The sequence below is a fragment of the Sapajus apella genome, unplaced genomic scaffold, assembly GCF_009761245.1.
Source record: "Sapajus apella isolate SASKATOON/1434 unplaced genomic scaffold, GSC_monkey_1.0 scaffold10, whole genome shotgun sequence".
Lineage (NCBI taxonomy): Eukaryota > Metazoa > Chordata > Mammalia > Primates > Cebidae > Sapajus > Sapajus apella.
The window spans coordinates 33,607,135-33,626,576 of record NW_022436950.1 but is presented as its reverse complement, the minus strand read 5'-3'; the positions used below and the strand labels follow the sequence as shown (position 1 = coordinate 33,626,576).

The window sequence follows — 19,442 nt, the reverse complement described above, 5'->3', positions numbered from 1 at the left end:
TTGTGCCAGTTTTCGTAGGGAACGCTCCCAGATTTTCCCCATTTAGTATGATACTGGCTGTGGGTTTGTCATTAATGGCTCTTATTATTTTGGGGTATGTTGCATTAATACTTAGTTTATTGGGAGTTTTTAACATGAAGGGATGTTGAATTTTATCAAAGGCCTTTTCTGCATATATTGAGATAATCATGTGTTTTTTGTCTTCAGTTCTATTTATGTGATGAATTACATTTATTGATTTGCATATGTTGAACCAGCCTTGCATCCCAGGGATGCTGACTTGATTGTGGTGCATAAGCTTTTTGATGTGCTGCTGGATTTGGTTTGTATTTTAATGAGGATTTTTGCATTAATGTTCATCAGGGATGTTGGCCTGAGGTTTTCTTTTTTTGTTGCATCTCTGGCAACAAAAGATATCAGGATGATGCTGGCCTCATAAAATTAATTAGGGAAAAGTTCCCCCTTTTCAGTTGTTTGGAATAGTTTCAGAAGAAATGGCATCAGCTCTTCTTTGTACCTATGGTAGAAGTCAGTTATAAATCCATCTGCTCCTGGGCTTTTTTTGGTTGGTAGGCTATTTATTACTGCCTCAATTTCAGAACCTGTTATTATTTCTTCTAGATTTTCTGGTTTACTTGCATAGAGCTGTTTATAGTATTCTCTGATGGTTGTTTGTATTTCTGTGGGGTCAGTGGTGATATCCCTTTTAATATTTTTTAGTGTGTCTATTTTATTCTTCTTTATTTTCTTCTTTATTAGTCTACTAGTGGTATATTTTAATACTTTTTTCCAAAATCCAGCTCCTGGATTCATTGATTTTTTTTTTAGTTTTTCATGTCTCTATCTATCTCCTTCAATTCTGGTCTGATCTTGGTTATTTCTTGTCTTCTGCTAGCTTTGGGCTTTGTTTGTTCTTAGTTATCTAGTTCTTTTAGTTGTGATGTTAGGGAGTCAATTTGAGATCTTTCTAGCTTATTGATGTGGCCATTTTAGTGCTATAAATTTTCCTCTTAACACTGTTTTATCTGCATCCCAGAAATTCCGGTATGTTATCTCTTTATTTTCATTGGTTTCAAAGAACTTCTTGATTTTTGCCTTAATTTTATTATTTACCCAGGAGGCATTCAGGAACAGGTTGTTCAATTTTCATGCAGTTGTGTGACTTTGAGTGAGTTTCTTAATCTGGAGTTCTAATTTGATTGTGCTATGGTTTCTCTCTGTTATTATTTCAGTTCTTTTGCATTTGCTGAGGAGTGTTTTACTTCCAATTATGTAATCGATTTTAGAGTAAGTGTCATGTATCACCAAAATTAATGTATATTCAGTTGTTTTGGGGTGGAAAGTTCTGTAGATATCTATCAGATCCATTTAATCCAGAGCTGAGTTCAAGTCCTGAATATCCTTATTAATTTTCTGTCTCAATGATCTGTGTAATATTAACAGTGGGTTGTTCAAGTCTCCTACTACTATCATGTGGGAGTCTAAGTGTCTCTGTAGGTCTCTATAAACCTGTTTTATGAATCGGGGTGCTCCTGAATTGAGTGCTTATATATTTAGGATAGTTAGCTCTTCTTGCTGAATTGATCCCTTTATCATCATGTAATCTTCTTTGTCTTTTTTTATCTTTCTTGGTTTAAAGTCTGTTTTGTCAGAAACTAGGATTGCATTCTGCTTTTTTCTGCTTTCTATTTTCTTGGTAAATTTTCCTCCATCCCTTTATTTTGAGCCTGTGTGTGTCTTTGCACATGAGATGGGTCTCTTGAATACAGCATATAATCCGTCTTGACTCTATGCAGCTTGCCATTCTGTGTCTTTCAATTGGGTCATTTAGCCCATTTTCATTTAAGGTTAGTATTGTTTGGTGTGAATTTGATCCTGTCATCATGATGCTAGCTGGTTATTTTGCAGACTTGTTGGTGTAGTTGTTTCATAGTGTCATTGGTCTTTGTACTTCAGTGTGCTTTTGCAGCGACTGATGATACCAGTTTTTCCTTTCCATATTTAGTGCTTCCTTCAGGAGCTCTTGCAAAGGGAGGCCTGGTGGTGATGAATTCCCTCAGCATTTGCTTGTCTAGAAAGGATTTTATTTCTCTTTTGCTTATGAAGCTTAGTTTGGCTAGATATGAAATCCTGGGTTGGAAATTCTTTTCTTTAAGAATTTTGAATATTGGCCCCCAGTTTCATCTGGCTTGTAGGGTGTATTAGTCCATTTTCACACTGCTGTTAAAGACATACCCAACACGGCAATTTACAAAATAAAGAAGTTTAATGGACTTACAGTTCCATGTGGCTGGAGGAGCCACACAATAATGGTGGAAGACAATGAAGAGCAAGTCATGTCTTACATAGATGGCAGCAGGCAAAGAGAGAGAGCTTGTGCAGGGAAACTCCTGTTTTTAAAACCATCAGAACTCATGAGACTTATTCACAATCATCATGAGAACAGCACAAGAAAGATTTGCCTCCATTATTCAGTTACGTCCCACTGGGTCCCTCCCACAACACATGGGAATTCAAGATGAGATTTGGGTGGGGACACAGTCAAACCTTATCATAGAGTTTCTGCTGAGAGGTCTGCTCTTTTAGTCTGATGGGCTTTCCTTTGTAGGTGATCTGGCCCTTCTCTCTGGCTGCCCTTAGTATTTTTTCCTTCATTTTGACCTTGGAGAATCTGATGATTATGTGTCTTGGGGTTGATCTTCTCATGGAGTATGTTGCTGGGGTTCTCTGGATTTCCTAAATTTAAATGTTGGCCTATCTTTTTAGGTTGGGGAAGTTCTCCTGGATGGTTTCTGGAAGTGTATATTTTCCAACTTGGTTCTATTCTCCCCATCTCTTTCAGGTACCCTAATCAATCAGTTGTAGGTTCAGTCTTTTTACATAATCCCATAGTTCTCAGGGAATTTATTCATTTATTTTCATTCTTTTTTCTCTCTAATATTATCTGCCTGTCTTATTTCAGCAAGATAGTCTTCAAGCTCTGAATTTCCTTCTTCTACTTGGTCAATTGAGCTATTGATACTTGTGGTTGCATTGTGAAGTTCTTGTGTTTTTCAGCTACATAGGGTCATTTGTGTTTCATCTCTAAATTGGTTGTTATGGTTAACAGCTCCTTTGATTTTTTTATCATGGCTCCTAGCTTCTTTGCATCAGGTTAGAACATGTTTCTTTAGCTCAGTGAAGTTTGTTATTGCCCACCTTGTGAAGACTACTTCTGTCAGTCCATCCATCCCAGCCTCTGCCCAGTTCTGTGCTCTTGCTGGAGAGGTGTTACAATCATTTGGAGGAGAAGAGGCACTCTGGTTTTTTGAGTTTTCAGCGTCTTTTTTGGTTGATTCTTTCTCCTCTTCGTGAGTTTATCTAGGTTCAATCTTTGAGGCTGCTGGCCTTTGGATGGGAATTTTGTGGGAATTTTCTTGTTGGTGCTGTTGTTGTTGCTTCCTATTAGTTTAACAGTCAGGCCTCTCTTTTGTAGCGGTCCTCATCAGACCCTATTCACTTGGTTCCCTCTCGCACCTGGAGGTGTCACCAGTGGAGACTACAGAATAGCAAAGATGGCTGCCTGCTCCCTCCTCTAGGATATCTGTCCCAGAGGGCCATCGACCTGATGCCAGCAGGAATGCTCCTGTATAAGGTGTTTGGCAACCTCTGTTGTAAGGTCTCACACAGTCAGGAAGCACAGGATCTGGGACCCTCTTAATGAAGAACTCTGGCTACCCCTTGATGAAGCGCGTATGCTGCACTGGGAGGAAGGCCACTTGTCCGGACTGCCTGGGTTCCTCAGAGCCAGTAGGGGGAAAGACTACATCTGCTGATCCATGGAGATCACAGCTGCCCCTCCTCTCAGGGCTCAGTCCCAGCGAGATTAGAGCTCTGTCCCTAATCCCCTGGCTGGAGTTGCTTAAATTCCTGCAGGGAAGCCCCACTTGGTAAGGAGATCAGGGTCCAGCCTAAAGAGGTAGTCTGGTCACAATCTGCCACATCTGCTGAGCTGCACTGTGGCGAATTCATCCTGAGTGAGTCCAAACTGTCCAGTCTCCCTGGCACCAGCAGGGCAAAATGGCACACTGAAGCTGCAGTGATGGCTGCCACCTCTCCTCTCAGGATCTCAGTCATCTTAGGCAGCAGGCAGCCACAGTGATGACAGCCACCCCTCCCCGCCAGGAACTCGGTAGTCTTAAGCAGTCTGCAGCCAAGTGGCCACTGAGAGTCTCACAGCCCTGTTTTTGGGACCCAAGGCTCTGATGGCATGGGCTCATGAGTGGGATCTCCTGATCCATGGGTTGCATGGAACCATGGAAAAAGCAAGGTTTCCTGGATGAGGTAGCACAGTCACTCACTGCCTCCCTTGGCTGGGGATGGGAGCTTCCCTTGCCCCGTGTGGCTCCCAGATGGGCTGTCACACTGCCCTGCTTTTCCTTGCTCTTCATGAGTCATGCCGACCACCTAGCCAGTTCCAACAAGAGAACCTAGATACCTCAGTTGCTGGTGCAGGATTCATTTCCCATTTTCATTTTTTTCAGTGGGCGCCTCTGACCACAGCTGTTTCTACTTTGCCATCTTGTCCCCTCCCCACCAAAATCACACTCTTTAATCCTTCCTATGCTGCCCCTGGTATTCAGGACTCTTCCTGATCAGGCTCTAGATACCCTCTCTAGACCAACCTTCTGCTTCTCACTTGCCTGCTCTTGACAAGCCGCATCAGAGGAATGTCTGTTTCCAGAACATTTTCCAAGCTTTTAGCTTTCCAAGCCCTGTACCTTTCCTCCTGTTGTTTATCTCTTCAAATGCTCAGGATAACTGACCTATTTTTATATTCCAGATGATTATTTGCAGAGCAGGTTACATGTCTTTTAAACCCCCATAGGCACAGGGATTCCTTAAAACCGGGTGCCAGCTCCCTCCACCTGGGCACTTGTGAGAAATGCAGGCTCCCAGTTGGAACCCCAGAATCTACGTTATTTAATAAAAAAAAACTCAATTGCTTCTTAGTGATGCTAACATTCAAGGTATTAGACCCAGAACACAGAGTCTTCCAAACAGAACCACAAATATCTGTTTTGATTTTCATAAAGGGCACTAGGAAACTTTGCTTTCCTTAAGAAAGGCACCTCAAGGTCTAAGAATGAAATTTCCCATATGGAATGTTGTTTGTGCTCTTTCTGCAAGCACCATCAGCAGTTTCAGCTTCTTGGGCTGCTAACGGCCAAAGTACCCACTGGAAAAAAAAAAAAAAAAAAGTCTTTTTTTTCATGCATTAGATCCTGTTTTTCAGAACTGTGTTTCTAAATGTAAACAAATTTATTTCACCTGGTGCCAGCAGGCACCATGTGAGCAGATAAGAAGCAAGTGAGCTCAGAGACTGCACAATCTAGCTTAGTGGTCAGGCATGTGGCCTCCGGGTCTGTCTGCCTGGGCTTGAACTGGGCCCTGCCACTACCTATGTGACTTGGGTCATATTACTTGTCTCTTCCTCAGTTTCTTCATCTGAAAGCCAGGGATAATAATAATACCTACCTGGTAACATTGTTATGAGGGATAAATATGTCAAATGGAGGAAACAGGATGGAAACTAACATGCTGTAGGCACTTGGGAACACACTGCTGCTCAGCAGGCTTTGAATCTTTGCAATTCTAAACCCAGACTTTGAAGCTGGTTACTGAGCCCATCAAGTAGAGTGGCACTCTTCCCAGCACTTACATTTCTGCTTCTGAATTTTGGAGTAAGACAATTGCTGTAGCAGGATTCTCCAGTGTCTCAGTGAAATCATGATATGGAAGCCTTCTCCCCCACCCACCCGTACACATGCATGCATGAAGATGGAAGTATTTAAGTCTCCTTCACTGTATTCCTTGCCCTTGGTGAAGAGAGATTCTAATGATCTAATGATCATAGGTGGTCTACATCAGAATCTTCCTATTGTTCAGGCTTTAGAAATTAATGGGAAGGGAAAGGGGTCAGGTAAAGATGTAGCCATGATGCATAAATATCTACTACAAAAATTGCATGTGCTACTCTAATATATATATAATATATATTAAATATATATTATATATAAAATTAAATATATGTATTTTATATATTATATATTTAATATATATTATAATATTTTTTTTCCTAAAATAAATCAGGGAAAAGCAAACTTCATGAGCAGTGTATTTTGCCCTAGAGTGTTCTGTCCCCAGGTAGCACCTTGGGCAAGAAACTGTGTAGTGGGTTCTCCTCAGGGGCAGAGGGAAACAGCCTTTAAAAGTCAGGACCCTACACTGTTGAACCTGTTGGCCCGCAAAGTCTGACCTTGGAATTGAACCATTGTTTCCTGCATGACAATCAGATGAAATTCACAGTGTTTAGATACTGAAATTCTAGGACCACTGTTACAATGGAAAGAGAGAGAGATGATTTAAGTGGCCTATCGAGTTAGGATGATTTGTTCCTTTGGTTTCCATTCTCTTTAAACAAAGCCTGTTCTGTGGACAAACAGACCATGGGATAATTACATGCAGGTATCGCTCAAATGGATTGCACGACTGTTTTTTGTGGCCACTCAGGACAGCTTCTGCTTTCCACAATATTTCCCTCTCTACATTGTTCTCATATTTGTCTTTTCTAATTGTTCTCAGAATCCCCTTTAAAAACCTCTCATCCCCTCATAAAGGAAATTATTTTAGCAGGACCATTTTTAGGACCATCTGATAGGATAAAACACTCTTAAGGGCCATTTTCCAGATAATGTCTGCTAAACTGTCATACAGAATCCAAAACTCATTGCACATGCAGTTTGTTAATAACTCAATTCTTGCATTTGTGATCATTGCTTAAAAAAAGAAGAAGGAACTAAATAGGAACAACCAAAATTATACTTGTTTTAAACTGTTTGAGAAGTATTTTTGAGCGCTCAGTCAGTATCCTTTCTCCTTCATTTTCTGTACATTTCCTTAGTGTGTACAAGGCCCAAAAGCATCTGCTGCTGCACTCTCCACCCGTTCCAGTTTTTTTGCAAAGAACAAGAGCCCCCTCTTCTCATAATGCAATGGGAAATGTGAGTGATGAAAGTGGATTTTTTTCCATAATCATTTCTATAATGCAGGCCATCAAATGATCATTATGTTTTATGATTCTGTAAAATCTGCCGAAATCAAAGCTATGTAATATACATTGCAGAGGGCTCTGCTAATCCTCGCCAACCACATTCGTGCCTGGACCGAGGAGGAAGGTCTGGTAACTGGAAACCTGACACTAAAGGAATTCTAAACACAGACTAAAAGCATCTCTGTACACATAGCATGGGTGACTCAAGTAATTAGTTTGTGCCGATTTTTTTTTTAAGCTTTGCAGTATTTGTAGAAGAACCAGAGAAGAAAGCACCGACACTAGCTCAGCCACTGAATAATCTATGTGTGGCGTGCTCAAGAACAGCATGGCTTTGCCAGATGTCGACTTTCTGCCAACGGGTACAGGCGCCTCTCTTAGACAGCTACAGGAGTTTTACATCATGTTACTTCCTGCCATTCAAACCCCAGATTTGGTCACAGTCAATTATTACCAAAAAAAAAGGAAACCCGTAAAGCCTACTTTAGAAGTTAAAAAATTAGCTTTGTTTTGGCTGCTAATCACACACATAGTATTTTACAGAAATTAAGAACAAGATTCTGCCCTTTGGAAGCTTTTCTGTAAGTGAAAAACCCAATGTTTATGCCTAAACCGTACATTCACACCTCTGCTCATAAATTCTTTATGGTTTTTATACTTCCTACTGCATAGCTTATTTCTTCACATGCTAAACTCACCCGTTTTCAAAACAAACAATCTTCCAGTTACTGACATGTCTCCAACTTAGTTGTTTCTCCCCTTTGTGACTCTTCAACTTCATCTATCCTTCCATATCCTAAAAGGAGCTCATCAAAGGATAGATACTGCAGGAGTTCTTACACTGCACCTTGAGACATGCAGAGGAAATGTGCTCAGCTCTGTATTGCAAGAATCTGTCACTGATATTTGAAGACTGAGGATTACAAATGATTTCTTTTAATAAATTATAGCAGGCTCAAGTTTTCCCTTTCAATAATGTCACTCCCACTCATTTGTATTCCCTTGTTCTTTCCTGAATGGAGGGAAAGGGTGTTGAGTTACAGCAGGTGGCAGAGAAGTTTGCATAATTCTGGCTTCTGCCTCTCCTGGGCATAAGTAGCTTATATGAAAGTCATCCATCACATCTATTCTAAGGGAGAAAAGCTTGGGAGGCACTGGGACCTCAGGTTTGTGTTCATCAGCCCTCCAGCCCAAGTAGTGCACTTGAAACTGTGGCCATCATACCTGGGTTTGACATTGTCTACCTAGGACCCTGTGTTTTGAACCCCGTGTACTGTACTTTGAAATACATACATTAAGATATTCCCAGATTATTGTATTTATGACGGAGACAAAGAAAATTTCTTTTCTGTCATAAAAATAGTAGTTAACTGAGTCTTGAATAAATACACTTAACCTGCACCTAGTAAGCCCAGTTTCCAGTTAATCTTGAGTCAAGACAGCTCTCAATTTCCTCAGCACGAGTTAGTCATGCTGAGCTCACTGGTAAGTCAAGGCAATTGAATCCCAGTCCAAGATTTATTGAGCACCTATTGTGTTACAAGTACTCTGTAGGGCAACAGAGATGATAAGACAGTATAATCTTGTTCTTGGCAAACAAGACAAATATAATAACCTCTACTCTGATAAAATTTACAGTCATTCTATGTTGGACACAATCTAACCCTTTATTCAGCCCGCCATCCCTCCTCCTTCCTTCCCGCTTCAGAAATTAGAAATCAGTCTCACCTCAACCACCGTCAATCCCTAGCTCCCAAAGAAACTTTCTCCTCTTATTCCTCTACCTTCCTCAGCCCCTACCCACAGTGAACCTTTTATAGTTACTGCATGTGTGTGCGTTTTCTCTTTATTTTAAAATCTCTTGAACAAATTCAACATATGTTTGTGAAGCACCTGTGATGTGCAAAGCCCTGTGTTAAGCTCGAAGGGAGATCGCTAGGTATGTAAGACAGTTCCTTCCTCCAAGATGCTTGTATTCCATGCAGCATACAACCAGCCACAAGGCAGGGTGAAAGACAGAGGAGGTGAGAATGACCAGCTGTGGTGATGACAGGAGAGAGAGACTTCCTTTGCAATTGAGGGTGGTGGTACAGACATGGGAGGATTCAAAATTGCTCATGCCCCTTCATTAGTTCCAGTAAGTACAGCCACCTCATTTCTAGCAAAAGGTTTGCCATTGCTTCTGTCCTTCCAATACGGAACCCTTTTCCTATACAGAATTATTTTAGCAAATGTAGGAACATGTCTTTCATCTGAAGGTCACGTAAACTGAAGGTTGTTGACACGCAGACCTGGCTATCTGACCAACTTAGTCCCTGATTTCCTGCCCCCTTTTTGCTTAATGAAAAATAGTGACATACTGACATGGCAAAAAGAGGAATTTCTGGCCAGGCGCAGTGGCTCATGCCTGTAATCCCAGCACTTTGGGAGGCCAAGGTGGTTGGATCACAAGGTCACGAGATCGAGACCATTCTGGCCAACATGGTGAAACTCCGTCTCTACTACAAATACAAAAAATTAGCTGGGTGTGGTGGTGCATGTCTGTAGTCCCAGCTACTCAGGAAGCTGAGGCAGGAGAATCGCCTGAACCCAGAGATGCAGAGATTGCAGTGAGCTGAGATCACGCCATTGCACTCCAGCCTGGGTGACAGAGCAAGACTCTGTCTTAAAAAAAAAAAAAAGAGGAAATTCTTTTATGTAAACAAAGTGACACTTACTGCTTCTTTACATGTAAATAACATGTATCTTTGTCGTTTTCAATCACATAGATGCACGCAATAAATAAATGAAAGTTAACCATTAACTTTCATTTATTGCGTGCATCTATGTGATTGAAAATGGCATGCCTGAGATAGTTCCTATCAATCAGTTTTCCAAGCAAACTCTGAATCCTTCTGGCCTCTAGAAACGAGCATAATCAGAAATAAACAATAAATTTAAAATACAGGTATTTTCATTACAGTCCCCTCTAAGAGTTATAAAGAAAACAAACATAGGCTTGTTTCTCTTTCCTTAAGTAAATATGGTTTCTGAGTAAAATTTTTAAATTGAAAGTTGTTAAAGAAAAATAACATATACAAATAAAACTCATGAAGCCACATGAAAAATGAAAGGCCTTAAAATACTGATACGTGTGTTATGTAGATCCTTATTTTAATCAGAATCTCCTAAGAAAGCTGCCCCTGGATTCCTCAGGGTTGGCTCAAAGCACACAGCATCCGTCACTGTGATGAGCATTGCCGAGGCCCTAGAATGGATTGGTTTTGTGCTTTCCTAAAGACACTGGATTTCACACAAATAAAGAGACTATAAAAAGGGAAACTCACGATTAGCAATACTAAAATTTCTTTCTTCCTCTAAGTTCTGTAATTAATGAGGAGAGGCTTATTTTCCCTGTTTCAGAATTCTTTTTCTTTCTTTTTTTTTTTTTTTTTTTTTTTAGACAGAGTCTCTTTCTGTTGCCCAAGCTGGAGTGCAGTGGTGCAATCTCATCTCCCTGCAACCTTCCCCTCCTGGGTTCAAGCAATTCTCCTGCCTCAGCCTCCCGAGTAGCTGAGGTTATAGGCATGCACCACCATGCCTGGCTAATTTTTGTATTTTAGTAGAGATGGGGTTTCACCATGTTGGCCAGCCTGGTCTCGAACTCCTGACCTCAAGTGATCCACTTGCCCTGGCCTCCTAAAGTGCTGGAATTATGGACATGAGCCACCATGCCCAGCCAAATTTTTTTTTTATAATTTAAAATAATATCACACACGATAATATTCAGAATAAACATGATAATATTCAGAATAACTTAGAAGTTGTTCTGGCTAAAGTCTGTAGGAAATTCTAAGCAAAAGGTTGTTATAAACAACAGCTACACACCACACACCAGAAGAAAGAAAAATTCTTCTAACACTCTTTGAACCTTAAACAGTGTTTTGGTAGGCCAACTCATTGTTTTTCTTCTCTCTGAAAAATTAAAAATGCTAACTGTTATGATGAGTTCTACAGAAAAAGACAATTGCCATGACTTCATTTCTTGACAAAGAACAGCTACCTAGTTGCTTTCTGCCACATATAAGCAAACTCCCAGACATAAAACCTCCCCTCAGAGGAAGCAATATGGAACCACAAAAGCATCTTGAGGTCTGCCCTATGTGCCCATGGGAAGCATCCCTTCTAACTGTGAGCACTGGCTGCCTCGGAGGAGCGAGGTGTGGGAAAAGAGATAGTGACCTCCCCCCATGTGCTCGCTGACAGCACTGTCGCAGACTCTCAGGGTGGCTTCTGCCCCATCACCACTTGATCTGGATTCTCTCTCCAAAAATTTAAAAAAACAAGGCGTGCCTGTCTTTTATAATGTTCTGTTTTAAAAGAGAGAAATCTCCAGGGAGAGAACAGAACCCTAAAACTCCAAGATCTGGAATTCTTCCTTTCTCTCTTTCCATTTTAAACAGGAAATATTCATGCTAAGAGAGTCCAGAGGGAGCGTTGGTTGTATGTTCATTTTAAGGCAAATAATGTTTGTGTGTTGCAAATGTCAGTGATTTATCCTAAGGGCTTAAAATGAGTGCAGAAAAACCACATGTTTCACTTCATGCAGAGAAATATCTTCAGTGGATTTTCAGAGAAAGTACAGGTTAAGAAATTTTTTTAAGTATATCGGATATCTCCAACATGAACCAAAAGGAAATAAAAATGAGTGTGGTGAGGTGGAGGGGAGGGACTTAAAGAATTCTTATGATAAAAGATATAGTGAAGGCTGGAATTTTTCTAAATCAAAACTGAAATTCAAAAGAAAAGGAAAGGTGAAATCCAGAGCCTTTATTTCCCAGAGCTAGAGTGACAGATTATGCATTTGTGTTCCATTTCTCATGGGCAATTTAAAATATAGCAGAGCAAACTGCACTGAATAATAGCGGCTGGTGCTATAATAACTTGTACACAAAAAATTTAATTTTTTTACCTGAAAACTCTAACTAAATTACCCCAAGCTCAAGGATCTATCCTTCATTATTATACATAGCCAAATTAAGACAAAAAAGTAGAGAGAGAATTCTATTGTTCATCCTTACAGATTTGTTCACAAGCTGCTTTCTACATGCACCAAGCTTAGGGCTTGTCAAACCTTCATTGATTTGGGCAACTTACAGAGCTGTTTTAACATCCAGCTCCACAGATTACAGGGCGATTCTGACCCTCATTGACAGTGCTTGATTAACTACAGACACTGTATTCTCACAGCCCTGTCATTTCTTTCAAGTATCCTAGCAGTGTGTCTGACATTGGGGAGCTTTTCCTTAATTATTATTGTTGTTTTCCTTTAAAAAAAAAATGTAAAAGGGGGAGTAGGAAAAAATGGAAAGGATCTGGGGATGGTGGTGGTGGTGAATATGTGCACAGAAGGTTTATGAGATTTTAAGAGCTGCAAACAGAACTCATCTGTTTAACCCCAGGCTAGATAAGATGCAGTCATCTGCACATTGTTTAGAGGCACACTGCTTCTGTTACAGCAAATGGATCAGAAGATGCTTGTTTTCTTTAGTAGAGAGATCCAGACAGGGCCACTTAATGTTAGTGTCTATTCTTACCCTGGATGTTTCTCTGTGCCTTACCCATGACAAAGTGCAACTTACAGCTGGTTTACTGTTTCCCTATTCTGCTACTGGCCTGGCTATTTCCTGGCTTTGTGGTAGAATTGATTACTTTATATCAAAGCTCTAGGTGTGGTCCAGGCGCGGTGGCTAACGCCTGTAATCCCAGTACTTTGGGAGGCTGAGGTGGGCCAATCATCTGAGGTCAGGAGATAGAGACCAGCCTGGCCAACATAATGATACCCATTTCTACCAAGAAAAACTACAAAACTTAGGGCAAGATGGCCAAATAGGAACAGCTGTGGTGTGCAGCTCCCAGGGAGAGCGATGTGGAAGGTACCTGGTTCATCTCATTGGGACTGGTTGGACAGTGGGTGCAGCCCAAGGAGGGCAAGCTGAAGCAGGGTAGGGCGTCATGTAACCCAAGAAGTGCAAGGGGCTGGGGAACTCCCTCTCCTAGCCCAGGGAAGCCATCAGAGACTGTTTCCAGCCCTATGGCCCAGATACTGCACTTTTCCCACAGTCTTCATAACCACAGACCAGGAGATTCCCTCCAGTGCCTACAATACCAGGGCCACGGGTTTCCAGCACAAAGCTGGGTGGCCATTTGGGAAGATACCTAGCTAGCTGCAGCAGTTTTTTTTTTTTTTTCCATACTCCAGTGGTGCCTGGAATGCCAACAAGACAGAACCGTTCACATCCCTGAAAAAGGGGGCTGAAACCAGGGAGCCAAGTGATCTGGCTCGGCGGGTCCCTCCCCATGAAGACCAGCAAGCTAAGATCCACTGGCTTGAAATTCTCACAGCCACCACAGCAGTGTGAGCTCCCCCTGAGATATTCAAGCTTGGTGTGGGGAGGAGCATCCACCATTGCTGAGGCTCAAGTAAGCAGTTTTAACCTCGCCTGTGTAAACAAAGTCACCAGGAAACTCAAACAGGGCAGATCCCACAGCAGTTCAACAAGGCCTCTGCAGGCAGACTGTGTCACTAGATTCCCTCCTCGCTGGGCAGGGTATCTCTGAAAAAAGGCAGCAGCTCATCAGGGACTTATAAATAAAGACCCCACCTTCCTGGGACAAAGCACTTAGGAAAGGGATGGCTATGGGTACAGCTTCAGCAGACTTAAACATCCCGGCCTGGCAGCTCTGAAGAGAACAGCGGATTTCCCAGCACAGCGTTCGAATTGTGATAAGGGACAGACTGCCTCTTCAAGTGGCTCACTGACACCCATGTATCATGACTGGGAGACACCTCCCAGCAGGAGCTGACGGACACCTCAAACAGGAGAGCTCTGGCTGGAATCTGTCAGGTACCCTTCTGTAATGAAGCTACCAGAGAAGGAAAAGGCAGCAATCTTTGCTGTTCTGCAGCTCCTGCTGGTGATTACCAGGAAAGCAGGGTCTGGAGTAGACATTGAGTAAACTCTGGCAGACCTGCAGCAGAGGGGCCAGACTGTTAGAAGCAAAACTAACAGAAAGAAATAGCTTCAACATCCACAGAAAGGAATTTCACTCAGAGAACCCCATCCAAAGGTCACCAACTTCAAAGACCAAAGGTAGATAAATCCACAAAGATGGGAAGAAACCAGTGCAAAAGGCTGAAAATTCCAAAAACCAGAATGCCTCTTTTCCTCCAAGGGATCACAACTCCTTGACAGCAAGGGAACAATAATGGACAGAGAATGAATTTGATGAATTGACAGAAGTAGGCTTCAGAAGGTGAGTAATAATAAACTTCTCTGAGCTAAAGGAGCATGTTCTTACCTATTGCAAGGAAGCTAAGAACATTGAGAAAGATTACACAAAATGTTCCAGCCCAATGAAGGGAACCTTGAAAAAAGGTTAGACAAAATGCTAATTAGAATAACCAGTGTAGAGAAGAATATAAACAACCTGATGTAGCTGAAAAACATAACAGAAGAACTTCATGAAGCATACACAAGTTTTAATAGCTGAATTGATCAAGCAGAAGAAAGGATATCAGAGATTGAAGATCAATTCAATGAAATAAAGCAAGAAGGCAAGATTAGAGAAAAAAAGAGTAAAAAGAAATGAACAAAGCCTCCAAGAAATATGGAATTATGTGAAAACACCAAGTCTACATTTGATCAGTGTACCTGAAAGAGATGGGGAGAAGGAAACCAAGTTGGAAAACTCTCTTCAGGATATTATCGAGGAGAACTTCCCCAACCTGGCAAGGCAGGCCACCATTCAAGTCCAGGAAATACAGAGAACACCACAAAGATATCACTCAAGAAGGCCAACCTCAAGACACATAATCATAAGATTCACCACGGTTGAAATTAAGGGAAAAAATACTAAGGGCACCCAGAGAGAAAGGTCAGGTTACCCACCAAGGGAAGCCCATCAGACTCACAGTGGATCTCTTGGCAGAACCCTACAAGGCAGAAAAGAGTGTAGGCCAATATTCAACATCCTTAAAGAAAAGAATTTTCAACCTAGAATTTCATATCCAGCCAAACTAAGCTTCATAAGTGAAGGAGAAATAAAATCCTTTACAGACGAGCAGCTGCTGAGAAATTTTGTCACCGCCTGGCCTGCCTTACAGGAGTTCCTGAAGGAAGCACTAAACATGGAAAAGGACAACCAGTACCAGCCACAGCAATAACATACCAAAGTGTAAAGACCACCAACACTATGAAGAAACTCCGTCAATGGGAAAAACAACCAGCTAGCATCATAATGACAGGATCAAATTCACACATAACAATATTAACCTTACATGTAAATGGGCTAAATGCCCAAATTAAAAGACACAGATTGGCAAATTGGATAAAGGTTCCAGACCCATCTGTGTGCTGTATTCAGGAAACCCTCTCACGTGAAGAGACACAAATAGGCTAAAATAAAGGCATGGAGGAAGAATTACCAAGCAAATGGAAAGCAAAACAAAAACAAAAACAGGGGTTGCAATCCACTCTCTGATAAAACAGACTTTGAACCAACAAAGATCAAAAGAGACAAGGGCATTACATAATGGTAAAGAGATCAATGCAACAAAAAGAGCTAACTATCCTAAATATGTATGCACACAATACAGGAGCACCCAGATACATAAAGCAAGTTCTTAGAGACCTAGAAAGAGACTTAGACTCCCACACAATAATAGTGGGAGACTTTAACTCCCTACTGTCAACATTATACAGATCAATGAGACAGAAAATTAACAAGGATATCCAAGACTTGAACTCAGCTCTGGACCAAGCAGACCTAACAAATGTCTACAGAACTCTTCAACCAAAATCAACAGACTATACATTCTTCTTAGCACCACATCACACTTATTCAAAATTGACTACATAATTGGAAGCAAAACACTCCTTAGCAGATGCAGAAGTATGGAAATAAGAACAGTCTCTCAGACCACAGTGCAATCAAATTAGAACTCAGAATTAAGAAACTTACACAAAACTGCAAAACTACATGGAAACTGAACAATGTGCTCCTGAATGAATACTGGGTTAATAATGAAATGAGGGCAGACATAAAGATGTTCTATGAAACCAAAGAGAACAAAGACATAACATACCAAAATCTCTGGGACATGATTAAAGCAATGAGTAGAGGGAAATTTTTAACACTAAGTGCCCACGAGAGAAAGGAGGAAAGATCTAAAATTGACATTCTAACCTCGCAATAAAAACTAGAGGAACAAGAACACACAAATTCCAAAACTAGCTAAAGACAAGAAATAACTAAGATTAGAACACAACTGAAGGAGATACAGATATGAAAACCCTTTAAAATATCAGTGAATCCAGGAGCTGGTTTTTTGAAAATATCAACAAAACAGATGGACTGCTAGCCAGACTAATAAAGAAGAAAAGAAAAAAGAATCAAATAGATGCAATTAAAAATGAAAAAGGGGATATCACCATCAATCCCACAGAAATACAAACTACCATCACAGAATACTACAAACACATATTTGCAAATAAACCAGAAAATCTAGAAGAGATGGATAAATTCCTGGACACTTATATTCTCCCAAGACTAAACCAGGAAAAAGTCAAATCCCTGAATAGACCAATAACAAGGTCTGAAATGGAGGCAGCAGTTAATACCCTACCAACCAAAAAAAAGTCAAGGACCAGACAGGTTCACAGCTGAATACCAACAGAGGTACAAAGAGGAGCTGGTAACATATTTTTGGAAACTATTCCAAGCAATACAAAAAGAAGGAATCCTCCCTAACTCATTTTATGAGACCAACATCATCCTGATAGCAAAACGTGGCAGAGACACAACCAAAAAGGAAAATTTCAGGCCAATATCCATGATGAACATTGATGCAAAAATCCTCAATAAAATACTGGCAAACCAAATGCAACGGCACATCAAAAAACTTATCCATCATCATCAAGTCGGCTTCATCTCTGGGATGCAAGTCTGGTTCAACATGTGCAAATCAATAAACATAATCCATCAGATAATCAGAACCAAAACCAAAAACCACATGATTAACTCAACAGATGCAGAGAAGGCCTTCAACAAAATTTAACAGCACTTTATGCTAACAACTCTCAATAAACTAGGTATTGATGGAAAGTATCTCAAAATAATAAGAGCTACTTATGACAGACCCACAGCCAATATCATACTGAATGGACAAAAACTGGAAGCATTCCCTTTGAAAACTGGCATAGGATTGGAAGTTCTGGCCAGGGCAATCAGGCAAGAAAAAGAAGAAATAAAGGGTATTTGCTCACTTAGGCAGCACATATACTAAAATTGGAATGATACAGAGAAGATTAGCATGGCCCCTGCACAAGGATGAAACGCAAATTCGTGAAGCATTCCATATTTTAAAATACAGAGAACACCACAAAGATATTCCTCAAGAAGAGCAACCCCAAGGCACATAATTGTCAGATTCGCCAGGGTTGAAATGAAGGAGAAAATGCTAATGGCAGCCAGAGAGAAAGGTTGGCTTACCCACAAAGGGAAGCCTATCAGACTCACAGCAGATCTCTCAGAAGAAACCCTACAAGCCAGAAGAGAGTGGGGGCCAATATTCAACATCCTTAAAGAAAAGAACTTCAACCTAGAATTTCATATCCAGCCAAACTAAGCTTCGTAAGTGAAGGAAAAATAAAATCCTTTACGAACAAGCAAGTACTCAGAGATTTCATCACCACCAGGCCTGCTTTACAAGAGCTCCTGAAAGAGGCACTAAACATAGAAAGGAACAACCAGTACCAGCCACTCCAAAAACATACCAAAGGGCAAAGTGCATCAACACAATGAAGAAACTGCATCAAACTAATGGGCAAAACAGCCAGCTGGCATCAAAATGGCAGGATCAAATTCACACATAACAATATTAACCCTAAATGTAAATGGGCTAAATGCCCCAATTAAGACACAGACTGGCAAATTGGATAAAAAGCCAAAACCCATCAGTGTGCTGTATCCAGGAAACCCATCTCACATGCAAGGATACACAAAGGTTCAACATAAAGGGATGGAGGAAGATTTACCAAGAAAATGGAGAGCAAAAAAAAGCAGGAGTTGCAATTCTCATCTCAGATAAAATAAACTTTAAATCAGCAAAGATCAAAAGAGACAAAGAAGGACATTACATAATGGTAAAAGGATCAATGCAACAAGAAGTGCTAACGATCCTAAATATATACGGACCCAATACAGGAGCACGCAGATACATAAAGCAAGTTCTTAATGACTTACAAAGAGACTTAGACTCCCACACAATAATAGTGGGAGACTTTAACACCCCATTGTCAATATTAGACAGATCAACCAGACAGAAAATTAACAAGGATATTCTGGACTTGAACTCAGACCTGGACCAAGGAAACCTAATAGACATTTACAGAACTCTACACCCCAAATCCACAGAATACACATTCTTCTCAGCACCATATCAAATTTACTCTAAAATTGACCACATAATTAGAAGTAAATCACTCCTCATCAAATGCAAAAGAACAGAAATTATAACAAACTGTCTCAGACCACAGTGCAATCAAGTTAGAACCCAGAATTGAGAAACTAACACAGAACCGCACAGCTTCATGGCAACTGAACAACTGGCTCTTGAATGTTGACTGGATAAACAACGAAATGAAGGCAGAAATAAAGATGTTCTTCGAAACCAGTGAGAACGAAGACACAACATACCAGACTCTCTGGGACACATTTAAACCAGTGTCTAGAGGAAAATATATAGCAATAAATGCCCACATCAGAAGCAAGGAAAGATCGAAAATCGACACCCTATCGTCAAAATTGAAAGAGCTAGAAGAACAAGACCAAAAAAACTCAAAACCTAGCAGAAGAAAAGAAATAACTAAGATCAAAGCAGAACTGAAGGAGGTAGACACACAAAAAAACCCGTCAAAAAAATCAATACATGGAGAAGCTGGTTTTTCAAAAAGATCAACAAAATAGACTACTAGCCAGATTAATAAAAAAGAACAGAGAGAAGAATCAAATACATGCAATAAAAAAATGATAAAGGTGATATCACCACAGATTCCACAGAAATACAAACCATCATCAGAGATTATTACAAACATCTCTATGCACATAAACTAGTAAACCTGGAAGAAATGGATAAATTCCTGGACACTTGCATCCTCCCAAGCCTAAACCAGGAAGAAGCCAAAACCCTGAATAGACCAATAACCAGGTCGGAAGTTGAGTCAGCAATTAAGAGCCTACCACCCAAAATAAGCCCAGGTCCAGACGGATTCACAGCCAAATTCTACCAGACATACAAAGAGGAGCT

General features: G+C 40.7%; 1 protein-coding gene and 1 non-coding gene across 3 annotated transcripts in view; both read left to right on the top strand.

The window, feature by feature from the left end:
* PARD3B (par-3 family cell polarity regulator beta) overlaps nucleotides 1–19,442 on the top strand; it is a 1,108,767-nt gene that overhangs the window by 1,078,221 nt on the left and 11,104 nt on the right. The gene's annotated exons all lie outside the window — the stretch shown is intronic.
* On the top strand, nucleotides 17,393–17,499 carry LOC116552097. The gene has a single exon (XR_004269214.1). It is a non-coding gene; the product is annotated as a U6 spliceosomal RNA (small nuclear RNA).